The following is a 15,892-nucleotide window of genomic DNA, read 5'->3' as shown; positions in this document are numbered from 1 at the left end:
CAAATTATGGTATACAAATGTAATAGAATTATTGTATTATAAGAAATTGTAAAAGGATGGTTCTAGAGAAACCTGGGAAGACTTGTATAAACTGATGCAGAGCAAAGTGAGCAGAACCACGAGAACGTTATAGTATCCACTGTACTGTAAACACAGCTTTAAAACTCTTAAGAATTCTGATCAGTGCAAATGACAACCACCACTAGAAAGGACTGGTAATGTGGAAACATTCTGTCTACTTCTCTACAGAATGCTGATAAGCTCAAGGGGGCAGAATGAAACATAAATTTATTGACATAGCAACTATGTGAATTTTTTTGTTTGAATATGTTTAATTGTTACAAGATGTGTGCATGTGTGTGTATGTGTGTATGAGTGTGTGTTTTGTGTGTGTGTATGCTTGTGCATGTGTGTTTAAATATGGGGAGAATTTGGGAAGGAGTGGAGCTGGTAATAAGATTGCCAAAATTAAAAGAAAGAAGATGGGAACATTGAAGCATTTTCAAAAACGCACTGACGAGAACTAAAGGACTTTAAAAAGAAATAGCCAAGCAGTACAGTTTTGAAAATTATGTTGAATTTATAGTATATTTTAAAAAGCAAGCTCTAAGAAATAGAGATATGTGTTTTCACATATCCTTCCATTTCTGTAAGTGGAAATTTCCTTTTTTGGGGAGGTGTTTGCTAAATTCAGAATAAATAAATTAGATGATATAAAAACTCCCTGGAAGGAACAGAATGCCTCTGGGCATGATAGAGCTAACAATTATGTACATGAGTATTGTTTCAAAGTAACCCTTTAGTCTAAGCTTTCTGCACGTTCAGAAACCAAGATGTTTTTCTGTGTTGAAAATACATATTTTTTCCACTGCAGTTTAAGATTTCTCAAATAAAAAATCACCTTGGGGTTGCATGGTATCAGTAGGAAGATTATTAATTGGCTCCTGTTGAGTAGCTGCAAAACTAACATGAATTACAAGGTCCCAGGTCACATTGCCCAGGGAGGAACCACAATTGTAGCAAACTCCCAGCTTTAAAGATGTACTGTGGTTTCCTTATTTAAGTGTTATTAAATCAATTGTTAGCCTCTCAGTTGAATAATTTCTTTGTTGGAAAGATCTTAATTGAGTCACAGTGACATAATAATCTGTGCTGGTAGCCTTTACCCCCTCCCTCCTTTTATTTTAGGTGAAATATCATTCAAACAAAATTAAAGATGTAAAAATGCCTAAGGAGAAAAGGATGGTGTTTGTATTATAGGCTGTTGGAATTCTACCTTTTTGATCTGAGCCCTTATCCAATGACTTGCCCTGGCAAATGGCCAGTGGTTTTTGCAAGGGTCTAGAAATCTCCCTTAATCAAGTTGCTCAGTAGCTGTGATCTCAGAGGAAATTGTTACTTTCTAGTTGAGTGTGTCAATGCAGGCCTTAAGTCCCAAATTCTTTTTCCACTTTGTGCAGGGTTGTGGTACACAGACTGAGATATTTGCAAGAGCTGTGAGTGAGACTGCCTTTTAAGTTACTAAGGGCGCTCAAGACTTCCTAAAAGCAACTAGTACCATGACCGGTAGGAATATAGAGTCATGGTATTGCCCTTGTCTTAACAACTTACACAAACAGGGATCGGTGTGGGAGCCCCAGTAAGGAGGGGCTTGGGAATGTTTGGAAGTCCATGTTTTGGGGAAGTAGCAGAGGGAGTCAGGTCAAATAAAGATTCTGCTCCTAGTATGTTAAAGACTGGTCTAATATCATTCAATTCCATCAATTTGTGTTGAGATAATTGTGGCCCCCAAGATAGAGCTTCTCCTGTCAGCTCTCCCAGGTGGCATGGTGTAGTGGAGAAAACGGCCAGGAAAGAACTTATCTTGAATCTTTCCTTTGATACTCTCTGCCTCAGTTAAGTTCCTCAACTTAAAAATGAATATAATGAAATACATATGAATATATGTGCTATGTGTAATACCTATTTCATACTGTGCATGGGACTTTCTTGGCAAAGATCCTGGAGTGGTTTGCCATTTCAAAATCTTCTCCAGTGGATTAAGGGAAATAGAGGTTAAGTGACTTACTTGCCCAGGGTCATACAGCTAATAAGTGTCTGAGGTAGGATTTGAACTCAGGTCTTCCTGATTCCAGGCTCACTGAGCCACCTTTCTTGCTATCTTTTTTTTTTCTGAATCAAAAGATTTATTCTCATTGGCAGAAAAAAAACAGAAGCAAATAGGAGTAGAACGGTTCTGTCTTCTTTCTGTCATCCATTTTTATTATCCATCCTTCTTCTTTTGTCTTCTTGCCTTTCCAAAAGAGTTAAAAAAAATCCTATTTGTTGTGTTTCTTTTATATCTGGGATTAGTGAAGGAGAGTGTAAAATAGACCAGCTTTCCATTCCCTGCATCTTGTAATAAAAACTAAACTCTCAGGTGATAACAGCATTGGGAATAGCTGTATGACTTACTCTAGGAACCCTGTCTATATTACCGTTAAATTGTGAGACACGACTAAATGATCTGTGTACTGATGGAATGGGCGAATCCTAAGGCTTGTTTTCCTGTTCATCTCCTTCTCTGCATCCGTGTCTCTCTCTTCATTTCTCTGTCCACATGCTAGGCTGCATACATCTTTGCATTCTGAATCCCCAGCACTGTTTCTTCTATTATTATTTTTTAAAATAACTTTTATCCAGTCTTCTAGATAAAGTACATGAATGTCTGATTACTGGCTGTTAACTCAAACCAGCTGAGAATTAAAAAAAAAAAATCTAAAACCAACTTAAATGGAATTTTTTCTTTCTTTTTTCCCCTCTCCTTCTGCCAATGGTTTTGATGTATATTGTGGCAAAAATAATACATAAAAGGAGAATCAGCTGTGTAATGATACTTGTGACTGTCCCAGATAGCCTCCTGTGACCCACCTTTCCCTCTTTCATATGCAGATTAGCAGCTTCATCTCCTGAGAGGTACTAAGCTAATTCCTGCTCAACCAAGTGCATAGGAATATTTTAAATTGTTACCCCAGGAAGCAGCACATTCCTACACAAGTGTCAGTTTGACTCTAACTTTATCCAATGTATCAACTTGCAGTGGCTCATTTGCCTGGTTTGTTGAGGTTTAATTACCCATATGGCTCTGGACTGCCTGAGCAACATGCAACTATTCCTTCTAGCTGGCTGTTTGTATGTCATACAGCTCCTTTTAATTAAACAGGCTGAAGTTTCTTTTCCTTCCTTCCTTCCTTCCTTCCTTCCTTCCTTCCTTCCTTCCTTCCTCTTTTTTCTTACATAGACTGTCTTACCCATTCTGGTTTTTCTCTTGACTTATGGATGAGTGAAGTTTTCCTTTTCTCATGCTAAGATTTCATCTGTGAAGACTTTTAAGAAAGAACCAATTATTTGTGTGAACGTAAAAGCTTTTGCTGTCTTTGTCCAGAAGGGAAGAGAATCTATTGGAGGGAAGAAAACTGATGCCTTTTGAGGGTGGGTACTTCTAAGCACAAAGAGCTGATAGAGGAAAAAGTTGAAAAGTTAAGAAATAGAAATATTTTTACTTAAGCACTCCTTTGGGATGCCTCCTTTGTGGTCTGTGGGTAGGTCTGGACTCTCAAGGAACATGATAGAGGAGTGTGAGCTTTGGCATGTCTTGCCACTGTGTAAAGGCATTGAGGCCAGCTCATGTTCATTTTGGAGAGGCTGGCACAAGAGGAGAATCAGCATGCAGTCACAGCTGATGATCATTAAGAGGCAGTATCCGTGTAAGTGAGTTATAGCGTTTGACTTGCAGTCAGAAAGATCTGAATTTGAATCCTGCCTAAGATACTTAATAGCTATCTGACTCTGAATAAGTCAATTGACTTCTCAGGCCTCAGTTTCTTTATTTATAAAATGAGGGGGTTGGATTAGATGATCTTTAAGAGCCCTTGCAGCTCTAAATATATGATGTTGTGATCTGAGGTATAGGAAGTATTCTGATCTATATTGTTAGAAGGGAGTAACCACACCTACAAAAGCTAGGTGGGAGCTAAGTGGCACAGTGTAAGGAATTGGATCTAGCATCAGGAAGACCTGAGTTCAGATCCAGCCTCAGATGCTTACTAGCTGTGTGACCTTTGACAAGTCACTTAATTTCTCTCTGCCTCAGTTTCCTCATCTGTGAAATGTGGCTGATCATAGCACCTACCTCCCAGGGATATCGTAAATGAGAAAATCTGTAAAGTACTTTGCAAGCTTTAAAGCACTATACAAATGCTATTATTACAAATAATAATATAATCCCAGATCTCTGAAGTATAATATAGCATGATTGCTGTTTTTCAAATGGGTAGAGATAGAAATTGTTTTTATTTTTTTCTAGGACATTGGCATGTTCTGCTTTGTAAAAAAGGAAACTACTTGATATTATCTAACTTAATGTTGCTGTTCAGTTGTTTTCAGTCACATCTGACTCTTCATGACCCCATTTGGGGTTTTCTTGGCAAAGATACTGGAGTGGTTTGTCATTTCCTTCTCTAGCTCATTTGCCTGGTAAAAAACTGAGGCAAGCAGGGTTAAGGGACTTGCCCATGATCACACAGCTAATCTTCCTAACACCAGGCCTGGCACTCTATCTGCTTCATCACCTAGCTGCCATATCTAACTTTGGACATTCCCTCAAAACATGTAATTAAAATGTAACCAATGACAGGTAGTGCCGCTTGAGGTAATTTCAAGCCTTTGTCAATTTGAATTCAAAGGCATTAGTTCATTAGGTTGGGCCACCCACCTCACAAGGTTATGGAAAGCACTTTGCATTTTATAGCTACTTACTTTAATCACTCTAATTATAAATACCACATTTATCTCAACATGGATAACCTCAATAATAAGCTATAGACCTAAAATATTATCTTTTTGAAAGGAAAAAAAATAATATATAAATATACATATATAAATGCATGTGTATACTTTTTGGGGGGGGGGCTAGGCAGTGGGGTTAAATGACTTGCCCAAAGTCACACAGATTGTAAGAGTTATGTGTCTGAGGTTGGATTTGAACTCAGGTCCTCCTGAATCCAGGGCCAGTGCTCTATCCACTGCGCCACCTAGCTGCCCTGTGTGTATACTTTTTAAAACCACAATATATGCCAAAACCATTTATGGAAGGAGAGAAAAAAAGGAAAAATACCATTTATGTTGGTGTATATATACATAACCACTTTTGGTGGTATGTGTGTATACATATGCATGCATGCATGCATGTATATGCATATGTATGCCTTTTCTTTTATATGTATAGTATGTGTATATGCATATACGTATATATATGTATAGATACATAAAAAATTACTTTAAAATCCTTCATGGAGCCCCAGAAAAGTCTCTGTAAATAGTCTTTTCAGTTAGCAGAAGTTTTGGGGAGATAGTGGCCTGATGGCTTTGTACCTATTCTTGGACTTGTGGGAAATTCTTGGCTTTCAGGACATTTGGTTTTGGTGTTGCAGATGCTATTTGCATACATTTGTGCTAATTTTCCTCTTTGCTTTCCTTCTTCTCTCTCTCTCCTTCCTTTCTAAAATTTTCTTGTCTGTGCATGTATTGTAACTCTTACCTCCCCCGGGAAGCATCTTGAAGGTAAGCTGCCCTGCACATAGTAGGTGCTCACTCTGTAAATATTTGTTGAAGTGAATTTGATTTCATGGTCCAATAGATGGGACAATTGTATTTGTTGCATTTAATCTTACAACAGCAATGGAGAAAAAAGTAAAATGTTTTATATTTTTGACCAGATTTTTTCCCCCAAATTGGTGACAAGTTTATATTACAACCCCAAGCAACAACAGTGTGTTTAAAGAATACAATTTAACCATTGTTAAAAAAAAGATTAGACAGCATAATTTAAATTATCCTGAAATTTAAAAACAACTAACTTTAAATCTTCCTCCCACAAACACTTTAAATGACAATGTTATTAGACTAAATTAAAATTTATTCATGTACCCATGGCTCAGTTATTTAGTATTCATTGAGCACCCACTGTGTGTCAAACTTTGTTCTTGGTTAGGTGAGTTATTAAAGAGAAGTGTAAGATACATTGTAGATAAAAAAAAAACAGGAATTCAGAATTAGAGGACCTGGGATCAGATCCTCAGCTTGGTGCTTCACACTTTCAAGTATCCTGGAGTAAATCACTTCATTTCTTTGGGCCTCAGTTTTCTCATCTGTATGTAGGATATAAGTGCCCATGTGAGGCATGTATGTTCACATAGATGATGTGGATTTGACTTTCAAGCAACTTGGATAGATATCTTTGGAACTAAGGGAAGGAGAGGGATTATGGCTGGGTACTTGCTCCTTCCTTCATGGATTTCCAAGAAGGGTATTGGGCTAGCTTTGTATCTATCCTCTCCCCCCCAAATATTGACAGTCCAGGGGTTCAATAAATTCAGAACAAAAGCTACTTCTCTGGTCACTCTTATTTGGGGAGAATAGCCCTTAGCTTATACCTGTCAGTTTATCTCCTTCCCAGTAAACAATGGTTACTCAAAAGGCAAATAGTGAATAATGAATAAAATCGTTTAAGCAAACATAAATTGGAAAAGTTAAACGAATTAGAATATAACAAAGACTCTACAAGAGTGAATGAACTTGTTAGATCACAGTGAGACAAGATCTCATCTCAAGATCTCAAGAGAGACAGTGTATCTTACCCAAGTCAGTCACTCAGTAAGTATTTGTTAAGGGCCTACTGTGTGCCAGTAACTGTGCTAAGCACTGGGGATACAAAGAAAAGGAAAAGACAGTCTCTGTTCTCAAGCAGCTCACAGTTTAATGGAGGAGTCAACATGAAAACCACTATATACAAACAAGCTATATAGAGGATAAATTGGAGATAATCAACATAAGGAAGGCATGAGAATAAACAGAAATCAGAAAAGGCTGATAGAAAATAGAAAATGAGATTTTAGCTGGGACTTGATAGAAGCCAAAGGAAGGTAGAGATGAAAAGGGAGAGTATTCCAGGTGTGGAGAACAGTTAGTAAAAATAAACACAGATGGAGTGTCTTGTGCAACGAATAAGGAGGCCAGTGTCACTGGATCCCAGAGTACCTAAGGTATAAGAAGGCTGGAGAGGTAGGAAGGTAGCAGGTTGTGAAGGGCTTTGAATCCCAAACAGGATTTTATATCTCCCTGAAGTCTCTAGAGAGAAAAGCAGAGAGGAAAGCTGGACCCTAGGAACTTATTGAAGACGGTCATCTCAGTGGCTTCCAGAATCTCTACACGTCTCTATCAATGGGTCTCTGGAACTGCACTGTGCAACATAGAACCATGACATCTTAGAAACTCTTCCAAAGAAGGAAACTGAGGGAACATGATGGGAAAAAACAAAACACCTCCCTCCCCCAAACAGCCTGTCAGAAGATAATTATCAGGTATCAGTTTTGTCCGACTTGACTCTTATAAAGCTCTTTTTTTTTCTTTTTAGCAATAGTACACTTTCCTGAACTAGTGTTTCTCTTTCTATGGAGAGCCCTCAACTTTCTTCCCTCTCCCTAGCACTCATAACTAATAATTATCTCTTTATTCAGGTCTTTTTTTTTTTTTTACATAGCATCTTCCTACTATCCTCTTTGGGTTGGCTCTCTCATATTCAACGGTGCCATTATTGACCCACTGTCAGTAAGATGGGCACTTTGCTTTTTGCATTATTGGTAAAGGGTCAGGCTGAGCCTTTCATACTAGGTCACTGTTAATTAACTTTGAGAGGGTTTGAAATTCAAAATTGCTGGAGGCCCCATGTGTTCTGGTATCATTATTATTCTGAGCTGTGTGCTAGCTCATCATCTCTGTATTTCAATAATATCATTCTTTTGACAAGCTGGGCCAGTTAGCTTTCCTCTTTTCCATGGCGGCAGACAGCACACTTAGCTCCACACTGTTGCAATTGGCCACAGGGGCGACCAGGTGCAGTTATTGGAATGGATTATCAGAACTCATCCCCACTTGAATTAGCCTCAGAGAGAAAATTGTAGCTAGATGACCTCTAAGGCCCTTTCCACTTCTCAAGTTGTATGGGATACTTTACAATTAATGTTTCTATGAGGGATAACACCTTTTCATCTGCCTTTGCAAAGTCTTACGGTTAAGGACTCAGTTAATTGGCTGTGGCAGCAACCAGAGATAGTGAAATTGTTAATGCTATTCATAGATAATTGTAAGTAGGGTTTGGCTTTGCTGATTGTGTTTAGTGCTTAATAAATTAGTGCTTATTACAGACCACACATGGGAACATTAATGTGGAGATAGAGAAAGGAATAAACAGGTTGGCTTAAATGCACTGGACTTGAAGGCAGAGCAACCAGGCAGTTTTTTGTGACATTCTGATGGGAGTGTCGTGAAAGGTGGTAGTTCTTCTCGAAAATCTTAACCCCCACTTTCATAAGAAGTGTGGAAGCTGAGGACATCATTGAGCTATTCATAGGGATTGTGCTTTGATTGTCCGCCTGCTAGTGGCAACCTTCACCTCTGCCTACATTCAATGCACATTGACGTCCTTGCTTGAGAAGGTGAAAGAAGGGGCTTTGAGGGAGACTGCTATACGCTTTGGCTTTTCAGAGTGGATGAAGAGTTCTTAGGGTAGAAGAAATGATCTAAGAAGCAAACCGGACACTAAAGGCTTTTGAGGCAGAAGGGAACTGAAAGCTGAGACTGAGAGGTCAGCAAATGAAAGGACACGGAAGCAGGCAATGGAGCAGATGAAGGATAAGAAACTCTCAACCACTGGAACTTTGCAGTAGGTAGGATACTTTTTTCAAAGAGAATGAATTCAGACTTTCTGAAGCAGCAGCATCTTGTCTGTGAAACAAGGATGAAGATCCACAGACACCAGCATGCATAAAGAATCCTGCTTTGGACCTCAGAGGTAGGATGTATCATTGTGGCCAAGGAGTGACTCCTAAAGAATATAGACATGGATGTGACATGTCCAATCAGATGATCTGTCTTCCTTGGTTGTGTACTTTACATAGAATGTGATATCAAGCTTCCTTCCAGCTCACATGGTTCGTAGTTGTTCAGTCGTTTTTGAGTTGTGTCCAATTCTTCATGACCCCACTTGGGGTTTTCTTGGTAAAGATACTGGAGTGGTTTGCCAGTTCCTTCTCCAGCTCATTTTACAGATGAGGAAACTGAGGCAAACAGGATTAAGTGACTTGCGCAGGGTCACACAGTTAGTGAGTATCTGAGGTCAGATTTGAACTCAAAAAAGATGAGTCTTCCTGACTCCAGGACTGGTACTTTATGCACTATGTGCCACCTAGCATAGAGTGAACACTAATACAGCCAGAAAAATATTGAAGTAAATGAAAAGATTAATGGTGGAAGAAAGCAGGAATTTTTTTTTAGCCTAAGTATAAAGAGCATCAAAATAAACTCACTAGGGGGAGAAGGGGGCCAACATGGCAGAAGGATGGATTTTCTAAGGGGAGAAGGCTTGAGGCACTGAGGAATCATAGATTTTAGGGTTAGAAGAGATCTTAGATGTAATCTACTCTAAATTACTCATTTTGCAGATGAGGAAAGTGTGGCCTAAAGATACACAGGAACAAAAACTGACTTCAAACTTAGGTTTCTGTTTCCAAATTCAGTGTTCTTTTCAATATACCCTGCCTTTCTGCAACCGTTTATTTCATGTTCTCCCAGCATCACCTGAAGTAGACACTTTGTGATTTAATCACCGGCCTGACTTTTTCTGAAATATGAAATGAGTAGAATTGCAGCTGCTCTTAATACGAAGAAACTAAAGTGGGAAAATTTTCTTTAAATCATGAATCTAAAGAGACTGAGAGTCTGGATATTTCCCCCCCCTCTCTTAAAAGCACCAGTAAAGTACCCATTTATTTTCATTGAAATTGACTTTTGGAGGACCTTTCCCATAAGCGATATCACTAATGATCTATCTGCCTTACTGTTGATTGTAGAGTGAATTGAAGGTAAGCAAGGAGAATTATTTCTATTTGACTGTACAACATAAATTTAGGTTAGAAGACATATTTTTGGAAATAAAGAGCATTTTTCCCCTACAATGTTTAAAATACTATAGTATAACTGGCTACATGTGCAGCACTGATAACTTGCCTGGGGCAGGTGTGTGTGGGAAGAATGCACAGAATGCTGACTGATTTTATTCACTTTACTACTTGTATGTTTCATAGGAGCAAGACAAAGCTGGGTGGACGGGTCAATTTTGGTATTCATTTGCATGGTAGTTTAATTCTCCAAATGTTGAAACATCCTGCTATATTGATGAGAAAAAAATCCAAAAATGAGTCATTTAACCTTTTTGAGGTTCAGTTCCTCTATCTGTAAATGGGGGAGAAATGATCACCATAGACCTTACTTCTCAGGGTCATTGCGAAGTTTAAATTCAATAATACATGAGAAGCAACTTGGTGTGGTGAATAGAGAATGAATTCGTAGTCTGCAGGATTTGGGTTCAAATCCCATATACATTCTGGATGACCGTAGGCTAAGGCACTCAACCTCTCGGTGCCCTTGGCAGCTTTCTAAGACTATTAATTTAGCATTTGTTGACCTGCATCAGAAGAGGGAGTTCCCTACATTGATGAAATCACTAGGCCTACCACATCTTTCCAAAAAGTAAAACTCCAAATAAACATCATCTGTCATTATTGTTGTTATATGAGAATACCCACATATTTTTAAGTCATGAGGTTTAACCAAATTTGCAATATAATCTTGAGTCTCTTCTGATCCTAAAATTTTACACAATGAATAGTAGACCTTTTCATCACACTTACACTGCTCATCTCAGACTTGACTATGATCTGCCACGTATCTCTATACATCCAAGAAATATTTTGTTGTAAATTATTTCTCTGTGTGCTGAGTCAGGTGGAATTTTAAAATATGTGTGTGTGTGTGTGTGTGTGTTTGTGTATGAACTTAGAGGGTCATGGCTATTCTGATGTATATGTATTTGTATTGTTCCCTTATGATAATGCTGCTCTGTCCAGTGACCCTCTGATTACAAATATCTCAAGATACATAAAATAGGGAGATGTAGGCTCCCAAAAGGTATTTTCCACTGTGATGGAGGAGATACAGCAGAGTATCATTCTTTGTGTATCCTTTGTATTCTTTGTATATCAACTTCCTGTTTAGGGCAGGAAGTAATCTCACCCTCAATAAACATGACTAGCCTATAGTCTGCAGGTCTGAGAGCAACTGGAGTGAGCACAGGGAAAAGCAGCTGAAGCCTGTCAGCCTCTTGCCCCTAGCAGATTCTGACAGCAGCTTAACAGACCTGGAATTGGATTTGTCCAGGTGATCTCTGGGTACACATTACATATCCAGATTTAGGAATGCCATGAAATTATGTATATTTTAGTGTTTGGAATTTTTCTGCCCAGCTCTTCTCTTGTGTTTTTTCCCTTTTGTCATTAACATGGGAGAGTTGCAGGTGTGTGTGAGTGTATACATATATACATATACATATGTGTCTCTGTGTGTGTGTGTGTGTATATATATACATACATATATATATATATATATTTGGCCTCAAATTTGCAAGTTTCATTAAGTTTTATCTATGACCTTTGGGTTTGCAAAGTTTTAATTAACTTTACTCAAAGCCTAAAGAAAAGGAAAACATTTTTTTTCTTTGAAAATCTCATTTTGCGGCTGGATACTTAGGGAGACACTAACTTTGTGAAAGGGAAGTTATTGGGTAGGATTTTGTATAGCTGCCTTACTTATACATTTTTCAGTGATCTCTCTTCTTCCTTTCTTTTGGATGGCTATTTACTTTGGTACTTGGGTGTATCTTCACCTTTTCCTGTGTGATTATTGTCCATGCTTCCCCAGAAATCTCCCATGGATTTGTGTTTGCTGAAGGCCACTGTACTGAAGGTTTTCCTTTAGTATCTTGGGGTAGCAGTGCACCATTTAGACTTTCTATGTTTAGTGTCTCATTCTTTTTACATCATTGGCTCACTCTTTATCCCTTCCCGTATGCCCTTGATCATGTCTTTTATGCCAGGTCTGATTTGCAAGGCATCTTTTTTTTTTCTTTTTGGTGAGGCAATCGTGACTTGTCCAGGGTCACACAGCTAGTAAGTGTCAAGTGGCTGAGGCCGGATTTGAACTCAGGTCCTCCTGACTCCAAGGCTGAAGGTCTGTCCACTGTACCCCCTAGCTGCCCCAGCAAGGCATCTTTGATAACATGGTAGTTACCATTCTGGCAATGTCTTGGCTAGTCAAGACTTATTTAATCAATAGATTTCAGTTCATGCCTAGAGAAAGCCTTTAGAACCGCTGACTCATGAGAGGTAATTTTTACTATAGTGGCCGGAGCGCTGGATTTGGTATAGTAGGACCTGGATTCAAATCCTAGGTTTGCTCCTTTCTACTTGCATGGCATTCCTATTCTGTAAATGAGAGGGTTGAACTAGATCATTTCTAAGTTCCTTTTCAGATCTTAATTCTATGAGACCTTTGAGTCATTAATTACAACTGCTCTAACTCTTCTTCTTTTCCAATATTGAACATTTATCAAGCACGTAGTAATGCAGTGCTTTGGCTAAGTGGTAAATGTTTATTGGATAAATGAATGAATGAATCAACCCACAGAAGTTCTAAAACCTTTGATTTTGCAAGTGATGTTACTAGGCACTCATAAAGGAGGATTGCCTCTGTGGGTGGTCATATTTAGCATGACTATTTCCAGTTTATCTGGTACGTAGCTTGTTTGCACATAGTTGTTTGCAACCTATTGTCCCCATTAGACTGTGAGCTCCTTGAGAGTAGAGGCTGTCTTTTGCCTTTCTTTGTATCTTGAGCACTTAACACAGTGCTAGTAAACGGTAGGCACTTAATAAATGTTTATTGACTAACTACTAACATTTGTACTTGTATAGTGCTTTGGCAAGGCAGTGTGGTATATTGGAAGGAGCACTAGACATAAATTTAAGAGAGACCAGAAGATCTGGATTTGAGTCTGTCTTACTGTTTACTAGTTCCTCATAGAGGTGTCTTAAGGATTGAATGAGATGATGTAAGATGTTTTGTCAGCTGAGAATGATGATGATGGTAATAATAATAATAATAGTAATAATGATAATAAGCTTTTATATAATGCTTACTATGTGCCAGGTATTGTGCTTACCACTTTACGAGTATCTCATTTGATAAGAAGTGCTAGATCAATGTTAGCTCTTGCTACTAATGTTACCACATGGTTCTTGCTTTGAGTGGGTGAGAGAACTGGACCTGTGATCTCATCAGTGTAGGAAACTCAGTGAAGAACCTCTTTGCATGCAGATCAAAACCTCTGCCAGTGATGTTTTTAGAGAGTTGCTTAGGGCCATTGAGAAGTGACTCAACCAGGGTAGCAAGTCAGTATGTATCAGAGGTGGGGCTTCTACCAGGATGCTTCTCACATGGGAAGGCAATTCTGAGAGACAGTTCTGTTCAACAAATGGCAGCATACTTGAATCTGGCAGTGGCTGTAGCCACATGTGGTCCATGGGGCTGACTATATATAACGTTTCCCACACTGAGGGAGTGGGAGAGTGCTGTCATTCAGGACATCCTGGGACATTCTGTTGCAGGTCATGGGAGAGAATGCACAATGCAAGTAAGTAACCAGAAATGTAAGTCTTAGAATTGAAAGGACCAGGTACAGCTAATGTCTGAAGTAGAAGTCAGATTTGATTGCCAGAGTTGATAGTGGGGAGTTGAATAGGTGAGGGATAATAACAATGACCAGAGAGGAAGCTGAATGAAAGCTAGTATGACCTGATGCAGTGGAGATTACGCCTGGGTTTAGAATCAGTGAATGAGAATGAAAATGTTGTGCTAAAAACAAAGATAATTCCATCTTGGTTCATTCAGTGTTGTATCAGTGTACGTGATTTTTTAAAAATAGCCAAGGCTGAGCACTGCCTTTCATTTTACTTTGAATTCCCTTTCCCTAGAGAATTCCTGCTGCCACTGTTGAGATCATTAATCTCCATAGTAACTGTGGACTCTATATGCAGTGGTATACAAATTGTATTGTGTTGTGGGAAGAATGCTGATTTAGGCTCCGTAAACCAGTCTGGGTTCAGGATGAAGACCTCTTGCTAGCTATATGACTGTGAGCAAGTCAGTTCATCTCTGAGATTCAGTTACTTCACTGGAAAATGGGGCTTATAATTCTGCTAGCTCCTTCACAGGCTACATAAAGGTAGAGGGCTTGTCCGTTTTAAAAAAACTCTAATGGAATGCTATAAAACTGTCCTTGGCCCTGTTCTATTCAACATTTTCATCAATAGCTTGACTGTAGGCATGGCTGGTATTGCTCTGAGCCTTCTTCTTTTCCTTCTTTATATGCTTTTCTAGATCATTCCATCAATTCCCATGAGTTCTTTTGTAATTTCTATACAAATGCCTCACAGATCTATATCTCTCTAGTCCATATCTCTCCTGAAACACAACTCTTCAATATCTACTGATTATTAAAGATTTCCAACTAGACATCCAATACACATCTCAAATTCAACACGTTCCAAACAGAACTCATCTTTTCCCAAAACCTTCTTCACTCTAAGCTGCCCATTAACATTCTACTTCCCGGTTTCAGATGAGGATACCGCCATCTTTTCAGTGACCTAAGTTCGCAACTGCAAAGTCATTCTCCATTTTTCTCACTCTCACTTGTTTCTCACAGCCAATCAATCGCCAAGTCTTGTTGATTTTGCTTCTACAATTTCTCTCTCATCCAGCCCATTCTCTCTACTCCTATGACTGCCCCTCTCCCCATTTCAGGACCTCATCATCTCTCACCTTGACTTTTTGCAGTAGTTTCACAATTGTCCTCCCTGCCTTAATTCTCTTCTCTCTCTCATCCTCCACATAGCTGCCAAATTGATACTTCTAAAGCACAGGTCTGAACAAATCTCTTCTCTGCTCAACAGTCTCCAGTGGCTTCCTGTTGCCCTTAGGATAAAAGAGAAACTTCTCTGTTTGTCTAACACTCTTCATAACCTGTCTCCAGTCTACCTTTCCAACCTTTTTATGCATTCTTTCTCTTCATGCACCCAGTGGTCTGGCCAAACTGGTTTTCTTGCTGTTCCCACATGATCTTTGATCCCATTTCTGTGGCTTTGCCCTCCATGCCTTGAGTACACTCCCTCTTCATCTATGCCTCATGAATCCCTAGCTTCCTTCAAAGCTCAGCTCGTATGCCACCTCCTACAGTAGGTTTATCTTGATTCTCCAGTTGCCAGTATCCCTTTCCCTTCCACTAAGAATTTACTTTGCATGTTTTATGTATTTACTTAACTTCATATGTATCATTTTTCTCAGTACAATCTAAACTTTCTGAAGGCAGGAACTGTTTTGGTTTTGGCTTTATATACATAGTGCCTGACATAGATTAGTTGCTTAATACATGTTTGTTGAATTGTATCAAATTATTAAACATGGAATGGTGGGAAGCTGGGAGGAATATCTGAATCACCAGATGGCAGAGTAGGGATCCAAAAGAATCTTTAAAGGCTCTAAGAAGATGAAATGTAGTGCTCATAAATGTAAAGTTCTGTATTTGGGCCAAAAAAATCAACTGCATGAAGCCAGAATTGGAGAGACTTAGATGACTGTATAAAAATTGTGGGTGTCAAGTCCAATGGTGTCATATGGAAGTCAAAAAACTAATATGACCTTAGCCTGTATTAATGTAAGCATTGTTCAGAATGAGAGAAGTGATAGTCCCACTCACTGTATTCGTCTCCAATCCTTTGTACTATTAATAACCAGGAACCCCCTTGTCCATAACCTCTATAGGTTGTTTTGCTCTTCTTTTTATTCAGCGAATGTTTATTACATATGGTTTATTGTATTCAGGATTGAACACTACATTTTA

At 38.8% G+C, this 15,892-nt stretch overlaps 1 protein-coding gene across 10 annotated transcripts in view; it reads left to right on the top strand.

Moving 5' to 3' along the window:
- The window catches only part of CSGALNACT1 (chondroitin sulfate N-acetylgalactosaminyltransferase 1), a 400,361-nt gene that overhangs the window by 190,589 nt on the left and 193,880 nt on the right, over nt 1-15,892 (top strand). Inside the window, exon 1 of one of the 10 annotated variants that reach the window (XM_027865515.1) lies at nt 13,533-13,624. The exons of 8 other annotated variants lie outside the window; for them this stretch is intronic. The gene's annotated coding sequence lies outside the window, so the exon portion shown is untranslated. Of the gene's footprint in view, nt 1-13,532; nt 13,625-15,892 lie in introns of those variants that run through there. One more of the 10 variants, XM_027865516.1, reaches the window with a different exon arrangement.

Source organism: Vombatus ursinus, unplaced genomic scaffold (assembly GCF_900497805.2).
Source record: "Vombatus ursinus unplaced genomic scaffold, bare-nosed wombat genome assembly UNPS02014778.1, whole genome shotgun sequence".
NCBI classification, from domain to species: domain Eukaryota; kingdom Metazoa; phylum Chordata; class Mammalia; order Diprotodontia; family Vombatidae; genus Vombatus; species Vombatus ursinus.
Note: the sequence above shows the minus strand (reverse complement) of the source record. Positions and strands in the feature narration are given on the sequence as shown.